Here is a 23989-nt window from a genome sequence, read left to right as displayed (position 1 = left end):
CTTTGCTTCCACCTATCAGAACCTCATTCTTCTGATTACAGGTATCACGAAAATAGTCCTAGCAATAATACCAACCAGAATCGCACTCATTATTTTCCTCGAAATCCCGGCAATTAAGTGTCACATAAAATTAGTACAGTCTAGTTTTGTGTAAATAAAAAAATGCTATATTTCGATGTGTTCATGCATTTAATTACGTTCACGGAAAAAAAGAAGTTGTAAAATATGGACAACTAACATTTTTTGTTGCGAGAGCTATATTTTTAGCAATAGTAGCACAACGTTTTGTTACTATTGCTAAAAATATAGCTACACGGAAAAAAAATTAGCTATCGTAGCAAATCTAGTCGTAAAATATAGATAACTAACATTTTTTTACTGCGAGAGCTATATTTTTAGCAATAGTAACAAAACGTTGTGCTACTATTGCTAAAAATATAGCTCTCGCAACAAAAAAATGTTAGTTGTCCATATTTTACGACTTCTTTTTTTCCGTGTTATATTAGGTAATTTAAACGCTCTAAAGTACTTTGCTTAAAAAAATATACTACTAATATTACCGATAATTCCTTATCTTCATAAAAATAAAAATAAAAATTAGAATAAATATAATACTTCCAGCTTATATATTATGCAACTTATATATTACACAACTTTCTATAATTCTTTTGTAATTGATTAAAAATACATGGGAATACATGTATATTCATTATTAGACTTCCACATAACTACCTATTTACAATTCTGCTGAAAACAGTAAGAAAAAAATTCACAGCAAATATTACTTTCACTTAAGCACACATTTCTCCACGGAGAAATTATCGCGATTGCTATATGTTAACAGTCCATCATCTTCGATGCCTGCTAGGCCAACGTAATATACCATCATGTAATAAGTGATCGTTGCAATGAAACTGTAACTCTGCGAATCGCTACTGTAACTCGCGCCATTCACATTAAATACGTCCCAAGGGGAACTTTCCCTCCAAATCTGTCAATCTGACAGATTGACACATAAAGATTGATAAATATAAATCTCGAAAGTCATGCGTGCTATTTGGTGTCATTAAATACACCGATGCCGTTGCGTGTCACGTCGCGCGGATCTTATCCAACGGTTGTGGGTCAGATCCTTAATCGGATGTGCATACAGAACGGGCGGAATCGGAATCTGCAATTTAAACGGAGTACGCGTCAGAGTTTTCACTCGGATGAATCACCAAGTGAAATCACGTATCTCCGCGTTCCTACAGCGCTACGTACTTATAGGGACTCCAAAAATACGTAACATATGAAAATCCTGCTTTCATTCTTCCCGTCTATAGACCTCGAATAAATCTCGAAAATTCACACATTATATGGCAGAAGAAATCTCTTTTCATTAAAATTAGATTTACATCACTGAATAAATTCAAACTCGTCAAATTATTTTATTTAAAAAAGATCAAAGATAAAATTGCGAAAGACGAAAGATATATTAATTTTTTAAGTAGGTAATAGATTATTTCAAACAATTTAAGAATTTAATTTTGAGAGTTTAGCAGGTAGACATGCAGATTAATTGGAAGCTAAATGTGGCTTAAATTCGTTATCAGAGGGCCATCGCGAATGCCTACCATATATCTCAGAAGACATTCCCTTAAAAATTCCTTCATTTTCAAGGAATCTCTATAAAATTCCAAACATGACATGGCGACATATACGTTGGCGAAGCATATCCGCCATGCTCTTCCTATATCTCCGCGAGGCGACTATTCACAGCAGGTCATTAACATACATTCCTGCGGGTAGGCTTCATCTTCAGGACGTCGGATCGCCGTGCACTTTCTCCCAAGACAAAATTTCAAGCGTGGGATTTCGAGCCGACCATTTTGAATCCGTGTCTTCGCACAGTAACGCACATAGCCGCGTAAAATGAGTATAAATACTATATTAGTCTTCTTTGATCGCGTTAACCGCGAAGTATGCTTCTCACGTTACGACGTGTGTTTCAAAGATATGGAAATAGGATTTCGCAAAGTCATGATAGAAGATGACAGAGAATGGAAAGTGGATTAATGAATATTCTGTCCCATTCATACAATCTGTTGCGAAAAGTCAGTTGCTAGGTACTATAAATCATAACCGAAGAGCATATCGTGTACAAATGTACTAATTACTTTTTGCACAATTTATTCAACTTTGCGTATTTGTATTTGAAAATAAGTTTCTTTGCAATTATTACGCAGGCAGCAGTAAATTAATCTGTACTACTTATACTATATGATCTGAATAGCGAAGCTACAAATATTGATGATACATCTTTATGTGATGGCTATAATAATTGTTTTAAACAACTAAATTTAGAACTTACATTTATATAAATGCAAAACACGTTACGTAAACTTTACATTGGAATAGTAATAGAACGTGACTTTGTCACGTGGATATGTCTTATGCAGCTATTAAAAGGTAGAAGACTATGCGACACAATAACATGAAGCAGCAGAGAGGCCGTCGAAGTCTCGTGAAAGCGTCCTTGCCGCTTGAACTTGTGCAGTGTCCGTTATGCACCATGCCTGGCCATGGAAGGAATGATGTATCACTCATCAGTGGATTGCAATTTAAAACTTGTTTGAATTGCAATCTTTTTGTTCCTTAACTATAGACATATTTTACTCATTAAATTCAACAATGCATCAATAAATTTTATTTTCTCACTTGCGCTTCTATTTACGTAATTATATACCACGAATAAAATGATATTCACGACTTGCAATAATTGCTACCGTACTAAAATAATAAATCTTATATACACAAGTCTACTAATTCTTTTATTATATAACATTTTTATTATTACTTATTTTTTACTTTTTATTAATTTCTGTTTCTTTAAAACCGAATAATTAGAAGGAACAAAATCCATGATTGAAACGGCGTGACGATTTGTCATGACGATTATAATCATTGCCAGTAGAATCGAGTAGTCTTTAATTAGGTTTTGTTTCTTTGTTTAAAAAAAAAAGCCTTTTTCCTTGGCGACCAGTAGACATATAGCCAGTTCTATACATTGACTTTTGACATTCCTTTCGTGGTAAAGCAAAACCTTGCCATCGTACCGTGCGACATTCCGCGATAACGCGAACGACGTCAACGATCCTCAAAGCCCACGGCAATATTTCCTAACCGACCATAACTATCAGCAAGAAACATCATTGCATAAGCCTTTCGTAGAAGCGAGCCGTAGCGAGAAATCTAGAAGGCCCGACGTGCAAAGAAGGGCGCAACTTCCGTCAGAAGTGGGCAGGAACGATGGAGCGCGATACGTCGTCGACGTGTCAACTTGTCGCGCGGGCGATCCGTGCCACCAAGTGGAAAAAGAAGCGCGAGTTAGTTCGCGGGAGTGCGGTTGCACTTTGTAAGGCAGGCGCGTGGTAAATCTCTGATCGGTAAATCGCCGAGCGATTACGAGGCGTGGAAGCCGTCGTGGCGAGCTCACGGCGCGCTGCGTGCAGGAGGCGATTCGTTCCGGTCGGTAGACGAAGGCGCCGGTAGTAGTAGTAGCAGTAGTAGTAGTAGTAGCAGTTCCCTTCTCCGGAAAATCCGGTCGCCCGACAATTGTGACCTCTCGTCGCGGGTAGGAAACCCTAAACGAGGAGGCAAGAGGAATAGAGCGAGAAGGGAGGAAGAAGGGGAGAAAGGTCGAGAGACACTACTCGAGAAGACTATTTGTTTCGATACCGCGAACCTTCTCCAAGGTGCATTTGGGACTGGCTGCGTTAATTCGGAGTATAAATTAGTCTGGCGCGTAGCACTGGAAATTATGTCGTTTCTCCGTCAAGGAACACATATATAGTATGTTAATTAGGAACACATATATGTTATTCGGAAAATGATGAAATAAGAATTGCGATCTTATTTTTAATCTGCCGTTTTAATACTACAATTTTGTTAGTATAAGAACATAATATAATGCACTGAAACCGAACGTAGAAATTTTATCATATCCATTTTTAAAGTTAGAAACAACAAAAATTTAGCATTTTATAAGTTTAAAAATCGCATATCATCTATATGTACGTAAAGTTACGTAAATACATTTTTATTTTACATTGCCCTTTGTAATAAAATGCGAATTAAAATGCAATATAACTAATCAAGTATATAATATGAATAAATGAATTAATTCCATGATATTAAATTTTATTGTCGTGTCATGCGAGATCGACGAGAGGCGATTCAAGATACCTAAGGAGAATTAACATTCACCATAAACGACTAAGTGCCATTCAAATTGCTTAAGCTGTTCAAATTAAGTTATGCAATTAATCATTGCGAGAGTAAGTTGGTAGGATATCATGTAAATAAATGTAAATTGGTTAGCACGCGACTACAATTGCATAGCGTAAGTCCGCGAGATTTGATCGCAGATTAAATCAAATTCTTATTAAAGATGGAAGGATATTTATAGCAGAGCTCTCGAAGATCGCCATAATTAGCATGAACAATAATTCGACAGGTCACGTATGTCAGACAGAGTTTATCTCACGATCGTGATAAAAATATACATATATACATATATATACGTGCAACATCGTTGAAGAATCTGGTTATCTGGTAATACGAGTACTCGTCACGAAAAGGAAATGCCGACGAATGAGAAGATACGAAGGGGAAGACGGAAGAATGGGTAGTCACCTCGATAAGAGAGACCTGCCGGTTCGTCTTCCTAGTCGCAAACTTGTTTGAATGCATTGCTTCCGAATGCAAATTGCAATTTGCCGCTGACGAGAAGAGAAACGGAAGTAACCCGGTGACGCAAAAGCGAAGAACGTTTCTTTAGGCGGTTTATGGCGTTCATTAGAGATCGCAGAACTTAATTTTATCGCTAGTTGTTTGATCATGGTTACCAATGTTGATTGCAGTTTATCCATTCACAGCTAAATTCTTTTTACATTAGTGAAGAAAAGATATACTATTCTGCTTTCTTATAAGTAGCAAAAAAGACATCTCTTTTCAGCACATCAATTTTATATTAGCTAAAAATAAATCTAGTTAAGCTATTATTAGCTTTAATTATAAAATGTTAAACTTTAAACTTGTCACTTTAGTATATTGTAAACATAATTTAAATATTTATACGTTGTAAACGCTATCTGTGAAAGAAAAACATAACAAAAATTGTAGCGCGAAAGCATTATGGTAAAACGGCGAAAGAGATGACACAACCATCTGAATAGGGAAAACCTTCACTTTTGCCCGTGGGGAAAACCTTCACTGCTTCCTTTGCTTCTTCTCTCTGTCGATTCTTGAATACATTGATTTTCACTACATATCTCGATTTACCGGCAATGAAACGCGAAAGATGACTATTTCATCCGTTCATTCAAAGAATTGATCTTCGATATTTTATTTTTTTCCAAAGTATCAAGAAATTATTTTTATAAAAGAAATTGTATTATTCGTTGCAGTTGCATAAATTATAATACAATTACTTATAATAAAATTACACTCCATTGCACGTATCAGATTATTCTTCGATCGCGACAAGTATTATATTATAGGAGATGGCAAGTGTATAGTTATTTCCTTTGAACATTTAGCTAGTTTATCAATATAGATAATTAATTAGTTTCTATAGGACTAACGACTCGTAGTGCATGTCGAGGCTACGCATATTTATTGAAGTAAATATATTTCACGTAATTTATTCATTTGAAGCGCAAATATCGAAGCAATACTGAGAAGTTTTTTCAATGTGCATATGTCACAAGCATAAATAAGGAAAAAATAGAAAATATTTTTTAGTAATCATACGGCATATTTTAACTAAGTTATCCAATTATGTTTATTCTTGTAATGCATCTATTTTATTCTAATCTATTAATTTATATTTATTGATAACTTGATTTTTATTACTTACATAATTAATATAAAATAAAATGAGATGTAAAATCTAATAAATATTTTTACATTTTAAATATTAATATACATTAAAAAAGATATAGTATAATGTATAATGTGTATATTAACAGTTCTATTTCGACTACTATTCGTGTTTAAATCGAAACTATTTCGATTTAAATGTGATATGTTACATAACGTTTGAGTAAAATTGTGCGAACGTTGCAGACAAGATACACGATTGATCCATGCGGTATGTCGAAAGAGCAAATGTAATATCGACACTATAATACATTTGGGGCAATTTCGACGGCAAAGTATAGACATAGTGCGAAACGAACATAACTTATTAGCGTCTGACGCGTGTGCATTGGTACACATTAGAATCGCATGGTGCATTAGAATAACTGGCGCATCCATGGAATTTGGTATCAGAGAAATTCTGCCGATCGATGACAGGAGCGCGATGCGCGCTAGTCGAACTTTCGTTTCAACTAGTTCTCTACCCCTCGTTGAATCGGCAATATCTTCCTGAATTATACGGCTGTGCATTGCTATGCATTCTGCGCGGCCGTTGATGCAACGCCAGTGCGAGAATGCACGAGAAGACGGGTGGTAGGGCGGGTATTTCGCGAAGCGATTGAATCATCTCATTGACGTGAAATAATAAGGCTACCGTTCGAAATTTTCTGCGAAATTGCATAGACATTAGTACAATATATGTTCCACAAAAAGCAGGAAAAATAACAAAAATTAAATCAAATAATTGGATAGTAAAATAACAAATAAAACAATTAAATTACAAAAATATAAAATTATAGAAAGATCTGTACTTAACACAATGGAATTATTTTGCAAAAATTACATTTATATTATATTCCTCGTGATAAATACATTTTATTCAAGCATTCAATGCTACGTCTATATATAGGTATATAGATATCAGTAGTAGAATAATAGATTGTAAATGTAAAAGATTAAAAATTGCATATTGTAATTGTAAAGCGTTCAAAAGCAATATAGAGAAAGGAATATTCCAACCTAATTACATAATTGATGTATATAGTAGGTATATTCAATAATAAAATATACGTAAAAATCGACTCTAATAAAACAATATAGTTAATGCTTAATTTATGATATTAATTATTAGTAGCAATATGCTTTAAAATTTTATTCCATAAAATATAAATTCTGGTGAAATAATTCGCTCAATATATAAATCCGTTACTTTATTGAGTTATAGCCCCGCAAGCGCTGTTTAACATTACAAAATGAAACAGAAAGATATATAAACTTATTACAACTTGTCTATGAAGTGCGCTTTATTTTTTAATTTTCAAAGTCGGTAGAAAATGCTGAGAGATATCATTTATCGTCATTATACAATCCTAATTTATTGGAGTACAGAGTTCATATCACATAAGTTTTTGCAAACAATTTATTTTCCATGTAATATTATCACATTTTTAAATATAATTTTAAATGTTGAAAGTAATTAACTCATAGAAAAAGTTGTTCTAATTTAATTCTCTGGAAATTTTTTTTAAAGCTTGTATAAAGAAAAATATAAGGATAAAAGTAATATATTATAAGTTAAATTTACTTTATTCTTAATTATATTACTTTAAATTAAAGCATTAAAGTATGTGCTTATTTAATGTCTTTGAATAATTAATGTGCAAAGAAACTTTTCTTGGCCAATATATATATATATCCGGTTGATATCAATATATCCAGTTATTATATCTTTCTCGAATGTACATCTTTAAATTAAATCAAGATGTTATCTCGTATTGCTGCTGTCGTGAATGACCACTTTCTTCAACTGCAAAATCCTTCGTGAGGCGAAATTGCTGACATACTCCTCGAGGCCTTTAGTGTCCGACTTATATGTATACAGTTAGAATCTCAGTCTATTTCATTGAATTATAATAGCAATAGCAAAGTTATATATCTTTGAGTGTATTTGTTTTTGTTAAACAATATATGTTTTGCAAGCTAGATACATTATGTTTATACATAAATAAATACTTCAAACATTAAAAAATGTTCTTGCTATTTTTTAAGCATGAATGTTATGATTTTTATAACTACTAATATAATTGGCACAGTATTATATTAAATTCTCTATTTAGGGTCAATATCTTGAGCGTTATGTCATCAAAAATTTATTATACTTATGTATAGATCTATCATCATATATCTATACATTATCCGTTATGAGAAATTTCATGACGAAGCTATTCGCTGAGCAAATCGATTTGAACGTGATCTACGAATGTCACAATCACGTAACGAGACAGTATAGAAGGCCAAGGTGTCGAGCTGTCTCACGTGGTCGAAAGCCTAACTGATCGTAACCATAACCAGACAGTCTAGATTCCTATACCCTATATTCGATGATACGGAGCGTGAAATCGAGTTTGCGTCGTTGTAACGCACGACAAAGCGATCGGTTCAGTGATCTGACTCAACGTAACAAGCATTTATTTATGCTTATTTATTATCGATGTTTGCTTCATAAAGTAGATAAAAAAGTTGCTCTGGTCGATAACAAACAATCTTTTTGCTTCTTCCTATACATGTGCCCGTTTATATGTAACGCTTTAATACAATACGGTATACACATCAAATATAGTATCTTTTCTTAAATCGCACAATGAAGTATTTCTTAACTTATCAATTTTAGCAAAAAATAATCTTCCTTGAGGGTGACACATAAATTATAAATTTATATAGAAATAATAAGAACTGCAGTACGAATGCTTTTTAAAACCGAAACATTTATTTGAGACACGTACAAACAATTGTACATACGATATGCAATCTGCTGAGCATGCTCTATCGCACGGGGATAAAGGTGTACAATTGTAAAAGTAACGATGACGAAATTTCTTTAGAAAGTTACGGTTGTCACGTAAGTGAAGATATCTAGAGAGAAAAGTTAAATTTGTGTGGGACGATGGCGGAGTGTTGTGAAGGAGAAAATCAGTAGCAAATGGCCCGAGCAATATTGTAATGATAGGTATTCAACATGGTAGAGAAGCAACTGTGTATTCACGCAATGTACGCTCCTTTATTTCGTTTCATGGATTTTCTGCTAGCAAATGCCGAATGCGCACGACTAGGCTTTACGTTTCCTAGGATAAGAGAAAATAACTATTGTTATACTGTCTTGAATTTTATGTCCACACGCTATATCGTCTAACACGATAGACGTAACACGTTAGAAGTAATATGTTACATCTCATAATTTCATATAATCATGCATGTGCTTCAATCAATTTTACTTTATTCGTCCTGATATATTCGCATGCAATTTCTTTAATTCATTTCCAAAATTGCACAAGCACGCAAATGTAGTTATTTTGAAAATAACTATAGATTATGAAGAGGCACGCCATCGACTAGAACTCTGTTCTTTAGACTTTCAAGAAGAGAAACAGATGGATTTAATAATCAACAGTATACGATGAGCTGAATAAAAATTAGATACCGCAATCGACAATATCTTACTAATTTGTATAATAGTTCTTTCACTATTGTGCTTATGCGTAAATCAAATTCGTAAATGAAAACAGTCAGTCATTATTCTTTGACCACAAATCGCTTACTTTGTGCTGAGTTCCGGCTCGAGAAACAGAAGATATCTCATGAAATCCGATGCTCGACAACCAGAGAAAGTGTCTTATTCTACCCTAAGCGATATCTTGTGCTTACAGAAGTTTTACATTTACACTTCCACACCTGACAAACATTAAATCTCGCAAACCCATACATTTGCACATTACGTAATCCGATTATACGGAGAAAATATTAGGACAGGGGGATGTTCATGTGCCGTAACATATATACAATATATATAACGATATCTGGAAACTGCTAATCACCGTTGAAACGTTGTACATGCCCGGAAGCTGAAATGAGAATTAGATCATGCTACACTTTTCTCATCGCTTCGTGGATCAAGAGATACGATACAATACTGTTACTCTAGTCACGCGCAATCGGCACGCTACGCGCCAAAAATACGTTCGTAGACAATTTGAACTAATCGTTTACTTGAAATGAACCATTGGCTGGAAATAGGAAAATGAGAAATTTGTGCCAATTATTTTTCTTAAAATAAACATTCTAATTAAATTGTAAAATTAACTTGAAAAAGAATTATGATAAAATAACAATATTATACATTGTAAATTCATAAACTCTAAAATGGAAAATAAATAGTTAATGAGAAGTTTATCTTAATAGCTTATATTAAATGGAGCATTTCATTTAAGTGTTGTTATCTCGTCCAAGAATCTCGTAATGATTAGAATTTCTCTATTTTCTGATGATAAATTGTACTACGTGCTTTATTATACTCATTACGTATAATCTGCATTTTTCTCTAAGAGAAGTTATCTACATATCTCGTACAAAGAATATAATTAGTAATTTATAGAATAAATAAAATTGTTTGAATTAATTGCATACATGTATTTCTCTCTCACAGCTATTATTATCACTTTTACTTAATTATATGTTTAATACATATTTACACGGTCTGTTCTAAATATTCAAGTAGTAAGATATTCTAGCACAATTTCTTTATGAACAGATATTTCTCCAATTATCTAGTGAGCAAATAAAGTATCATATTATTACCTATACTTATGCATACGCGATAGTATAATATATAAATAAACTTGCTTTACGACTTTGTACATTTACTAGTCGCGTAAGTGAAGTAGGAAATAGTCTTCATTTGTCGGACACGCTTTACTTTCTACACATATCGACATGCAGAGCATATGCATCATCAAACGTTATATCTGAACGGCAAGCTCGTCTTACATATCAACCGTAACTGGTCGTTAGTGTATAATCTAGATGAAAGTGAATTCTGTGAATTTGATTAATAAACGAGCAACCGTCGGATATGTAACAAGTACCTTGAATTATATGCTACTGAACCATAAACTAATTTAAATCGTGATTTATTAAATAATATAAATTTGTCAAATTACGTCGCGTTGTATTCCTAACAATAAGAACAAAAAGTCAATATTTAGATATGATTAATTTTCCGCAACTGATTGTACTTGATCGACTTTTCTCTTGCTCTCTTTCATATATCGAGGTCACATGTGACCTTGTTTCAAGCGCAATGGTATGCAAATTCCTCGGCTTTGCCTGTACGTGTAGATGAGACATGGTGCCGATTTCCTGGAGAAAATTAGCAATGAGTTAACTTTTCTATTATCGCACAGAAGAGTAATCAATGTGCTGCACCGTGATTGTTAATGATCGTGATGACATAACTGCATTAATAGTTATATAATAGATTGCTTAGATCTCTACAAATAGAAATTTAATTTAAAGAAAATATTTTTCTATAAATTTGTAAAACAAACATTAATCAATATTCTCTTAATTTATCAAATTTTATAATCCGACAGTCGATTTTATTTTTAAATTTATTAAAATTTAATAAGTTATTTTTTATCTTGTAAAAATTGATGAATCTATTTGGATTAATAAAAACAATAAAATAAAAATAAGAAGATATTCGAATTAGAGTGTACACAAAATTCAATATTCTCTATTTTTTCTCTACATATATTTACAAAACTTGGTTTGTTACAGTATATAAGCACAGTTTTTATTCCTTGCATTTGCATTAAGCATTAAGAAAGCAATTCATGTAATGCTACTTATTTTTTTTTTAAGTATTCAACTTTATTACGAGGACTACGTGCAAAACTTCGAATTTTCGGTAGTACGCAAACTAACATTATAAAAGTTTCTATAAAAAGCGCAATAAACTTGAAAATTTTGAATTTATTGGCGTTTTGAGATCGTCGGTGCACGATGTAAAGCAATAAAAATACGTTTCCAAGATTCTAGCAAGTATATTTTACACTAATAAAAAAATTTATTTGAATATATTCTTTTAATTAAAGCGTTAAAAACGTTAAAATGTTAAAAGTTTTTATAATAAAATTTTTATTTATTGTTTATTAATATGAATTAGATTTTGTCTCGTTAGCAATTAATAAAAACTACACAATTAGATAAGTATAATATTTTATGAAAGATTTTTAAACTATTTGCTATTGTGAAAGTAGTGCTTGCTATCTTATTATAGCAAGAAGTAATTTAATATTAATCAGTGATCATATATTATGAGTTGCAGTTTTACACACCTCAGTCTCATCATAATCATTAGTATTATTATCAGAAATGAAGAGAATTGTACATCAAGACCAAGAAATGTTCTTTTCCCAACAAGATTTTCTCCACTGCATACTGCATGTGTCGCATAATTAACCTTAATTGAGACTTACCTATAAATGATAATTTTGTTATTTTTTCCTTTCGTTCTCGAAGAATATTATAGTTCAAGGCTCTGACACAGACAAAATAAATCTCATAATATGTCATCAAACGACATTTGCGTCTAGTTATGTGTAAATTAATCCTTTTATAAAATTATACATGTAAAATATGCAGTGATTGAAATTATAAATACATTTTATATGTATACCTACGAATTTCTTGTAAAAATAGAAACAAGGAGGTAATAATTATTTCCAATGCTAATTTGGTCATTAAGCTAATAACTACTAAACCTTTTATATACTCATATTTTAAATTTAATATGATATCGATATTTAATTAAAATTCGTGTTTTGTCGTCGCATCTCTTCTCGCAATTTTTTTCATATTTTTGCGTAGATTTTTTACTCTGATATATTATCGTGTGATCGTTATGATCGTCGTGTTATATTGACCCTCGAAGGTACTAGCTACACATGCCGTCTCTCGCTTAGAATGATGAAAAAGCGTAGTAGCGCAGCCGACGAGTCGATGCCCGCTGGAGATTCGAGCCAGCCAACGAGGATGAGTCCTCATTCGGGCTGCACATATTTCCCGGCTCGTTTCCTCGTCATAAAATGAAACTATTACTTTATCAGTTTCCTCCCCGCATCCCTGTCCGGTCGAGTCGACGAAGTTCCACATTTCCTCATTTGTCTTTTCGTTTTCTTACCCCTCTGTCCGTCCCGCGCGTTGGCGGCTCTCCTCGCGTGTCCTATACCGAAGCTCACGAGACTGCGATGAGAATAGGAGGGAACAAGACTGTATACAGGAGGGCTGTACAGCCGTTGGCTGCTGGGATACCAAAGATTCCTTCAGAGATTGCGGACGGAATTTCGCTGCAGTGACGGACGAACTCCTCTCCACGTCTTGTCTTATCTTACCCCTGCCGGTATTATAGCCTCGTCCCCTTATACCCCTCCTAAGACGGAGGTATCCTACCAGACAGATAAAATTCCAGGAAAAGCGAAAAGGGCCTCCTTCAACTCCCTTTTTCTCTGGAAACAGGAACCTTCACGGGAGCGAAACTACGCTGCCGTATCCCATATCCTGTGACGTAGGAAGAAGACTCTAAATCGAAAGATCCCAGTTTAGATGAATCCTGGATGCTCGAGGTGCTAGATCTCCCGTCATTCGAAATCGATTCGGCATGTCGGCAAACACTTTCTGCCATCAAACCTCTCCCTGCGCGCCTATATAGCGGGTAAAATCACTTTTTATGTACGCAGGAATCGTGTCACGGTAAAATAATAATCGATAAGACACACACATTTCTTTACCTATGGATATTTTGATGGATTTGAGCTAACATTTTCTCACAAAAATAGATCCAGAGGATTCTACGACCAGTTTTTGATATAAAGGAAACATCGTGACTTTTAATATACATGAATATAAATTGCTCTGTCTTTTAAAATTAAAAGCAAAACGTTTACTTTAAAAAATGGGCTAATAATTTAACTTATTAAACAATCATGTAACCATATATATTCTTTATGTAGAAAGTTTGCTAAATGGTTTCGGAAACTTGGAAATTTATGCGTACCTAGGATGTCAAAAGTGTAAGTAGAACGAGTAGTGAAAGTTAAGATAAGGGATTACATTTTAGTGAAGCAGAATTCGCAAACTTACGCAAAATTGCGAATATGAGACGCTCCCTCAAACTGTTACGAAAATATGATAGAGTAAGACAATACCACATGTTACAACAACTTCTCGTTGTGGTAATGTTCCATTATATTAGCTTTACTCCTGCTGTTTCATGAATATTCATCCTTTTTCTCATCAGCATTATCATCTTCTTTGTAAAAGACTTTACACACTTACACTACATAAATATAAAACGTTTACGTTCAGATACAATCTCTATCGCACTATTTTTATTTAACATTACAGGCGATGTAATTACTGATTTAATTCTTTATGCAGTAATATATAAAGAAACGATTGATAAAGACAAGAAGTAATTGGGATAAGAGGTGAGATCAACGTAAATGAACGAGGAAGTTACATTAGTTTCTGGATCATGGTCAAAGTTCTCAAGGTCAAACACCCCTCATCGATGAAACCTGTTTGGAACACGAGAAGAAAGTCGTGGCCCAAACCTGATTGTCGATCTTCCTCGGTGTCTGAACTTTCGTGACGGCCTCCTTTTCAAATATCCTCGATCTCCCGCTTCTCGCCTCGATCTCGCCACGTTTTACGTTTTGCCTCTCTTTCTGGAGACTATACTTGACGATTTATTGTCGTACTTATTCGCTCTCACCATTTTGCTTAAAATTCAAGCGTAATTGGGAGCGCTGCTCCAATCTTACTAACGCGCCTTATCAAGTATAGGAAATTAAAAACAGAGATTAAAGAGATAAATATAGAGAAAGTATTAGTGACAGTGAAAGAAGCAGTTTGACAGACTATTTTACTTATCTTACAATTAGAAACTTTCGACTGAAATTGAAAAAAAATATAAAGCAAAAGTTTAGAGAAATATTTATCTATATATATTACTAGTAATAATTATACTTCATTATAGAATCTTGCTCAAGATGGATATTATGAAAAATTAGGGACATGTAATTAATTAATTCTAATCGCGTCAGCATGCACAGCTTGCAAACGGCAGCGACAAACCAAGTTATTGCGCCGTGATACGTGATGGTGGAATATGGCAATAAAATTTGCATTAATCGTTCTGGCCCGGCGGAGAGTACAGGAAACGGAAACGCAGAAAAGTAGGATATGTAATAATGCATGGCGCGTATACTAGAGAAAAGAAAAAGAAGATATTAATCACAAAATTAATCCTCAGTTTTTTATATGTTTTGACAAAGTATCAAACAATATATCAGCTAATGGTGAAAGCGAAACATTCTGTGAATCGTATACTTTCTCCTTATTAGTAATAATTAACTAGCAACGCAAAATTCTCGAGGAATGCTGACTTTTCGTGAGTCTCAGCATTCACTGAAATAAAATCAAACGCCTCAAAAGCACGATCCAAAGGCATGTAAATAGAATTTATAAGAAAATAAAATAGAGACATCTTAATATTGAAACTTGAATGAATGTGAAACGAAGATGGAACAAAGCACTTAGATGGCAAGTCACGAACTCGAGTTAAAATGTCGCGAGAACGATTATTACTTATAAACTATTTGCCGTCGCGTGATTTACGATGCGAATCGTCGTTAACTATAATATGTATACGTAGATTTAAATGACGGCTGGTACAAGAAAGCCGAGGCAACATATGAAGAAAGAATCGACGAGGAAGACCGGAGAACTATATGAGGCGTAGCAGCGCGTAGTAAAAAAAAAAATAAAATGGAAGAAAACGAAAAAGATGGAAGAGAAAGCAACCAAAGAGAAGGCCACCGAAGAGGCACCACGAAGGCCACAAAGGCCACAGGCTCACCCAGTGACTGCTCGTTACTCTGGCACGTCTCCAAGTCTACTCTACAAGCTTTTTCTATTTTACTCCTTATAGTTTTTCGTTCGCCTGATTTATTGCTATATTGCGCGTCACAGAGTTCGGCCGCTCAGCAGCCGTCACCATTTGTAGCAGCGACCGATTCTTTAATTGGGACAGCGATCTTAAATTTGTTGATTTGTGATAAAAGTCATATCGATTTTTTACTATTATGGTGCAGACTTTTTATTAATTAGAAATATCGAAACACGCATAATACACTGCCTATAGAGAACGTTGTCTTTACTCGGTCTCAAGTAGTTACTTCATAAGTTTGGATAGTCATGCGCTCAGTCATATATAGCATAAAAATGACGCTTTATATTATATTAACACGTACATTTCGATTTCTGATCTCCTTGAGATAAAAACTTTTTATCTAAACTCAATATATTTTTCTATTGTAAAATTTTAATGCCAAACGTTCAGAAATAAGATTTTTAACACAAAATCATAAAAAGTTATAGCTAAAGAAGGATAGTATTTGTACTGGAGCATTCTATGTTCTCGTTATATGTACGTTTTACAGGTGTTTTAGCAATTAGCGTGAATTAATGCATTGCATACGAGACGGAACTTGCACATAGATTACGCGTAACGCACCCATTATTAAGTCGCATGTTTGTCCGTAACGGTACTTCGCAAACGACCGGGACAGTTTCAGGAACGTCCATCATCCACGGAAATAGTTGAAATTCTCCGGGTAGCCGCCGGAAGCGTGAAAGTATATATCGCGCGCGTACAAAACGCGAACGAGTGTGAGTCTCCGAGTGCCGTATATCTTTGTAATAAACTCAGGCGACCCCAGCCCATTCGGCTGCGCGCGCTACCCTTATGACCCGTCGACGTTAATTACCAGAATAATTGCCCAGGATGGAAATCCAAGCCTTACGTAGATGTGCTTTGTGGTGTTAGTCGGACAGGTCAGGCGGCACGCATGATCCTTTTAACACGGGGATCCTATATGTTGTGCGAATAATAAAATTTTTAATTTGAGAGATAGTATATTATCATTTTCAAGCAGCATTTATTTAAATATTTAAATGGGATTATATTTACAAAAAGTAGAAGAAACTAAATGTTTTTGTATGAAACTTAGAAGAGTTAAAAGTCATATCTAGAGAAAAAAATATAATACAAATAATATATCTTGTAGATTAATTTACGTAAATCGATTCTGATTATGCAAATAATATAACATAGTAATATATAAAACTTAATCTATTTAATAACTTTTAATCATTGTCTTTTCTTTCTTCTTAAAATATAATTATTAATAAAGCAGTATTTATAACTCTAATGCATACATATACCTATATAAGAAAATCTTTACTATCCAAGAGATTAATCTTTGAAACAATAAATAACAAAGAAAATCTTGAGTTTGTTATTTCGTGATCGTACTTTTCACTAACGATCGAGACTTTTGCACTGACACCCGCGGATAATTTAGACGACGATTGTCGCTCACGAAACGAACAAGGAAGAGACTTGCCTCCTTGGAAATTCGCCAAAATTGTGGCACGGACTCTCAATTTACTAGCCAGTTTGACTTTCTACGTGCCCGAAGTACACATACCTCCGTTCCTTTAGACCAAGAAAGACGTATATATGGTGCCATTGGCGTATCTGTCCTACAAATTCGCACGTTCGATGGGAATTCAAAAGATTTTAGTTCTTTTAGCTCGGTAATAAATAATAAAAATTTTCTAATTTTCTTAAAAGACGGCTTTCAGAATCTGGAACAGACTTTTTTATAAATACATTGTTTCTATAACTGTAAAAGTAATAACGAAAAAATATGAGCCATTGCATGAATTAATTTCTGTCATTTTAAAATTAAATATTCTTTTAAAAAAGAAACGTAAATTTTGCATTATCCAGTCATTAATTATCTAATATTCAAATTATTATTAAATTAAACTGTAAAAACGTATAAGATTTTGGGAGCAAGTTCTTGCCAATATCGCAGCTTACAAAATAATGATATAATACGCGATGTTTCTGGATAATGCAGATATATTTACGAAATCATTGAGTAGATTTTTTTAAATTACTTCCTCTCCTATTTTATATTTTACAGTTATAATAGAGGCTATGCGTGTGTCCTCACAGATACATAAGTATACGTGCGTACATATATATACGCACGCAACGATAAGTTCAATCCTTGTCTTTTCTTTGCGAGCGTACGTCTGCATGCGAAAATGCAGCGGGCAAAAGAGCAGAAGTTACTTAGAAAATTGGAGACATATTCTCTCTTTTCTTCCCCGTCCGTCACGGTTACCCGTAAGATACATCCTGTACATACGATTCTTCCCGCAAGAGGTGAAAGACGATGATGTATGCAGAAGAAAAAAAAAGGAAGGAAGGAAGGAAGGAAAGAAAGCAGGAAGGAAGGAAGGAAGGAAGGAAGAAAAGGAAGAAAGAACGGAGGTGCAAAAGAATAAGAAAGACGAGAGGAGGAATAAACGAAAAGAGTGAAGGCGAGTGGGAGGCGATGTGCTCTCGCATAAAATTCTCGTTACCCCACGTACTATTATGTATCGAGCAGCTCTCGAAACGACACGCTGATCCTCACTCCTTCTCATCTTCTTCTTAAACCATCCCCCTTTCGTGCTCTGCCTTTAAACCCCGACATACCGCCGCTCGTCCTCGAAATTGCATTTTGCTCGACTGTCGCGGCTCGTTTGCTCAAATGCGCCGAGAGCTTCCCGGGAATAGGCTGCCTTTAATTTCGAGGCTGGCAGCGGTGACAACGACGGTGATGGCGATGGCGACGACGGTGATGCACCGTTCTATTAATTCGAATTATGGAAACGGACTTTACGCCACATGTCGCAAATACGTGCGACGTCTGTTTAACTGTGATCTCGCCTAGTTAGTATGTCGAAGAGAGTGCACGCGAGCCTCTCGCATCCATAGAGTATGTCGAGCATTTGGCGAAACGAGAACATCGATATATACACGTGCTAGAGACAATCGTTAGTGTGTGTCTTGTGGATGGTTCAAGTACCTCTCGTAAACTTTCAAATAACAGCAGCATCGTAAACTTTGCAATATTTATTCAAAATATTATAAATATTTGGAAAAGAGAGACTATATTTTGAAACCACACAACACATAGAACAATACTACACAACAATTTCGCCAATATAAACTTTACTTGTTTTCACAAAACGCCACGATTTCAAATTTATTTACAAACACTACAGAAGCATATTTTATATAAATAAAATATGTATTAAAGTGCTCTTTAAAAAATGTTTAGATATGTAAATAATATTAATAAAATTTGAATTATAATGATTTCTATAATTTTTGTAATGATCGAAATAGGCTGGCCTATGGAGCGCGTTACATGCATGCCCGATTCCGCAAAATAAAGTTTTCCAAAATAAAATTTACCGCAGACTTTGCAACCGTCGTGAAACTTTGATAAATGGGATTCTTAAAAGTTTCCATCTTTCTAGCATTAAGTAAAATTTCCATATCGCTATCATATTTATGCGTACAAGAGAACTTACGTTGCACAACGATCAATTGTACCGAAAGCAACCGCACTTTGCGTTTTTGCTATATATAGCGTCGCGAAGAAAATAGTTTGAAAGTATTCTCAGAATCCACTTCCTGTGACGTTTTCCATGTTCTCTCTATCCGACTGCACGCTATGCGGAATGATGAACGATCTTTTCTGCATCCTGTATGAACGCTGAGCACATACAATGTCAATTTTAGCCGCATGTATCAAATTTAGAGAGAGAGAAAGAGAGAGACGCATTGCTATCGCTTCAAGTAAACTGATATTAGACATGTATTTGCAATCCTAAATATAATATATGAAGCTATTTTATTTCTTAACATTCTCAATGGCGGATATAACGTATATAAAATTATATAAAACAATATCAAATTCTATAAAATGATATTAATAATGCTCTTGTAAAAAAGAATTTAAAGAAAACTCGGTCACGCAAAAGTTAAATTAATTTATGAAAAGTTTTTCGCTATTTAATATATTTTTTAGCAGAGCAAGTACAATGTCTTATGAAACTAATCAAAGATCTCAATATTGTTTCTTCGCACGTATATACATTGCAAATCGAAGTGTTTTAATTAATACACTTTTTTATAGTCACTTTTTAAACGTTTACTTTAAACAGTTCAAACGCTTTTTTGATTAAACACTTCGATTTGCAGTGTATATTTATGAATTATTACTTGTTGTTAGTGTTATTACATAAATGTATATGCTATCTTAATATCACACGGTCGTACATCCAAATACACCGTTTATTTAGCCGCGTGTAAATTAACGAGATAGAGGAATACAGCATCAGAAATAACGAGACAGAGGGGCGTAGTTGCATCACCTGGTACGTTGTACAATGGAAGGACGCACCTGAGCATTCTGTCTAAATTCAATTAAGAAGAACGAAGCGCGTTCCAAATATCTTGCTGAAACGTTCGAGGAATATTTCTCTCAGTTGAAAAGCATGATTAAAAAAAGAAAGACTTTTAAAAAAGGAAATTTTGCTGCTATAAACAACAATGTTAGAAATCTAGAGACATAAACTAAATTAAATTAAACTCGAAATCATGTTATTTTTATTTTGTAGTTTGATCTGAAAATGGACCTCATTTTTTTCATAATCTGAAATAAATCGATTAATTTTAATTGATTAGCATTTTCTTGTTGCGAAACAATTAAGTTTATGGAATTAAGTTGACACGAGATGAGTCTCCGACAATTATTTTACTGAGTAACATACAAATATCAAAGTGCAGACGGATGTTAATGCACGTTAGCACTTTTCCACAACAACACATTATGCACAAAGCCTCGTCTTCGGACCGTCATTTTCTCGGAAAGTGCACGGTCCATAAATCCGTCGCGCAGCAGCGAGCCCCACCTGCAGAGAGTTTATAGCTAATAAACGCAAATACCTACCGCGCTGCTTATGCAGAATACGTAAAATATTGATACACATTAACTATCGAAACGACGGTGTCGTCGTAGAGGATGACAGCGATGGCGATTCGATGTTGCAAGTATATAACTGCATAGCAATTTTAATAACTCGAACGGAAAATACAGCGCTTATTCGTCTATATATGATGCAGAATTACCTACATTCTCCGTTAAAGAATTTTTTACCACTAATTTTAGATCTTATAATTATACTTTCAAATATATATAGTACTGTTTTTTTTTAAATAAAATTTTTTTCTATTTTTTTGTTTAATACAAAAAATATATAATTTCGTAATTACTTTAAAAGAAAAAGAGAAAGAAAAACACTGTATTTTTTTAAATAAATTAATAAATTAAAGATTAATTTTTGAATAATTTACGTTAATTTCTTAATTAAATAGCTTATAATTATAACGCGTTCTATTTTATACTATATACTTATCGGCAAATATTTTAGACAGACATTGTACCATTAAGGCACATTTCCGATATCGAAGATATCAAAAAGATACCGCGCTTTTACTTGACAGATCGTGACAGATACGTGCGATACCAGCATTCAGCATTGGACCAAATTGAAGAACAAAATATGAAAAGTGCGATGAACATTTATTCATGTTAAATGTCACATTACGATCCCAAATAGGCGTATTGAAATTTAACCTGCTGAAACGAAAGCGAATAATCCGTTAACATCATTCACACTAGTAATTAACATTGTGTTACGTGTGATCATATGAGAAAAAGTGAAAGCTTATATTCTTCTCACTTTTTGTCATGTAAATCAGGAAGTAAAATATTATCTCCTGTATGCCAAGTAGTAGAAAACTTTGCGGCCTTCGAGTTAAATTTTTTTTTGCTGTTTATCGAGTCTTATTAAGACGTAATCAATAATCATCCTAAAAGGCTTAATATAGCCTTATCTATATATAAAATCTGTTACATATGATTTTTAATCATGTTGCAGTAAGTGTTTGTTTATAGTGACTTCCTTAAAAATTATTGTTAAAATAATTATTAGAATCATTTAATAAATTAAGTGCACTAGTAATCTTTAACATAATTTACAGATAATGCACTAAATTATTTAGAATGACCAGAAATAATAATATCTTCTACATTAGAAAAAAAGCACAATTGAATATAACAACCCCGCTATGTAGGTATATTATAGAAATTGTCTCAATAATGTAATTACATTAAGCTTGATTTTAATAGAGAATATATTTTTCTACATCTTATACTATACATCTTTGCTGACTTAAAATATATGATTTGAGCACTGATCTCCTTGATACTTTTATAAGCTCGCGTTTTATTATACGTTGTATAATAATAAGTCTAAATGTAATAAAAATTTGTCTCAAAATGGAACTAAAACAAAATTAATACATGCAATGTTTACTATTTGATCTTATTATTAATAACTATTAGTATATCATTTATAACTAACAAGAACAAGAAGTCCTAGTTTTTAAATCAATTAGTTTTGGTGATGTTAGTCAGTTATTACTAAAGGGAAAAATGAATAACCGTTTCAATTTTTTCAATATTTAATTGGCGAATATTCTTTTGGGGTCAGCAAAATCAACAATTTGGTTTTACTGGCAATATTTATTTATTCAACTGAGGAAGAGCTTGTATGTGAAATTCATCTGCATTTTGATTGAATTTTTTTTTATTCTGTATCAATATTGGTATATACATGTGTGTACATGTATATATGCACACATATAAAATTATTACTTTTTATTAGTAATAACAGTTAATATATGCATAATATATGTATAATTAAATATCGATTTTACATAACGTTTTCGTAGAAATTTACATTAGTTTTCATAGTTTTTCATACAACGTTTTTCAAAGTACTGATTAAAATTTAGTCAAAACTTTAAAAATTATCAGAAAAGCGATAAAAGATAAAACTTTAACTTTTTAATTCTTGTTATACACAGTCTCTGCAAATTACTCTTTTAATGTTTTTAATCGTAAATAACGCACCAAAAAATGAGTCTGACGTACCTTGCTAATATTATCTTCCGAGCCACATAATATCTTCCGTGATAGGCAGCATATCGCTTATATACTTGCTGCTTAATGAAGGAAGGAAAATAGAGAGCGGTAGGAAACAAGGGAAGAACAGTGACGATGAGGGAAAAAAACTTTGTGTGACGTATACACGAAGGTGGATGATGAACAAGTGTTACGTCGCACGAAACCGCATCGTGCAACGAGCGTATATCTCGTTGGTGCATGCAACTAACCAGTATAGAAAGAAAATAATATATAACGACCTGAGAGAGAGAGATGGAGAGAAATAAGTGAGAGGTTAAATTTTACAAGAATCAAGGAGAAAAGTGTACAAACCTCTGTGTTTGATGCCCTCGCGCATTGCTATGTCCGCACTGTTCCGTAATTACATTTGTGGGCGTTTACGTTTCAGTCTGACTGTTATTTTCATGCATTCATGTAAGCGCATATACGTGGACGCATGCTTCGGCAAAATATTATTATTTCTTTGAATAATAACCTGCTGATTATCCTTTTGCTGATAGATTGCTAAATCCTAGTTTTACTGAAAGATTGTTAACACTCAATTTGTCACGTTAACGTCTTTTTCAGATGATTAATGCTTTTTGAAAATGTTGGTTATATTTATTATTATTATTATTTTGTCATAATCTTATAAATCAAGAGAAGATACATTGATTATTTAGTCAAATTATTCTTATAATCCTCTATTTAAATTGTTAATAAGAATAAAAATGAAAAAGAAGCAAAATGAATACAATATTTAAAAATAATTTTATAGTTTAAGATTTAAAATGTGCTGAATTGTTATAATATCCTGATGAAAATTTATTAATTTGAATCTCTAGCAAAACATCTCATAACTTTATTAATTTTCTTAAAATCGTACTTAACTCTCAGAAAAGTAATATATCAGTTTGTGGAATTACTATCCAAAGAACATATCCATTTCTTTACAATATATCTCTTATTCTTTACTTCATTTATTAATAATTTATTTATGGAAAATATCTTTCTTTTACATTTATCTTGTTTTTAATTAATATACATATTTTTGTAGCAAAATAGAAATTAAAATAAAAACTATTAATTGCTTTTAAATAAAAAATAATTGAAATTAAATTAACATATCACCACACTAATATTCCAGAGAATGAAGACATCTTATTACGTTCCGAAAGCTAAGCGACTATTAATGCAGTAACGTTGAGTAAGATGTATATTCACCTACAACTCGCGACTATCGATATAACGACAGAACTGCC

General features: G+C 33.3%; 1 protein-coding gene across 5 annotated transcripts in view; it reads right to left on the bottom strand.

Moving 5' to 3' along the window:
* Positions 1–23989, bottom strand: part of LOC139808652 (nucleolysin TIAR) — a 524179-nt gene that overhangs the window by 498112 nt on the left and 2078 nt on the right. The window lies entirely within an intron of this gene.

The sequence above is a fragment of the Temnothorax longispinosus genome, chromosome 2, assembly GCF_030848805.1.
Source record: "Temnothorax longispinosus isolate EJ_2023e chromosome 2, Tlon_JGU_v1, whole genome shotgun sequence".
NCBI lineage: Eukaryota > Metazoa > Arthropoda > Insecta > Hymenoptera > Formicidae > Temnothorax > Temnothorax longispinosus.
Note: the sequence above shows the minus strand (reverse complement) of the source record. Positions and strands in the feature narration are given on the sequence as shown.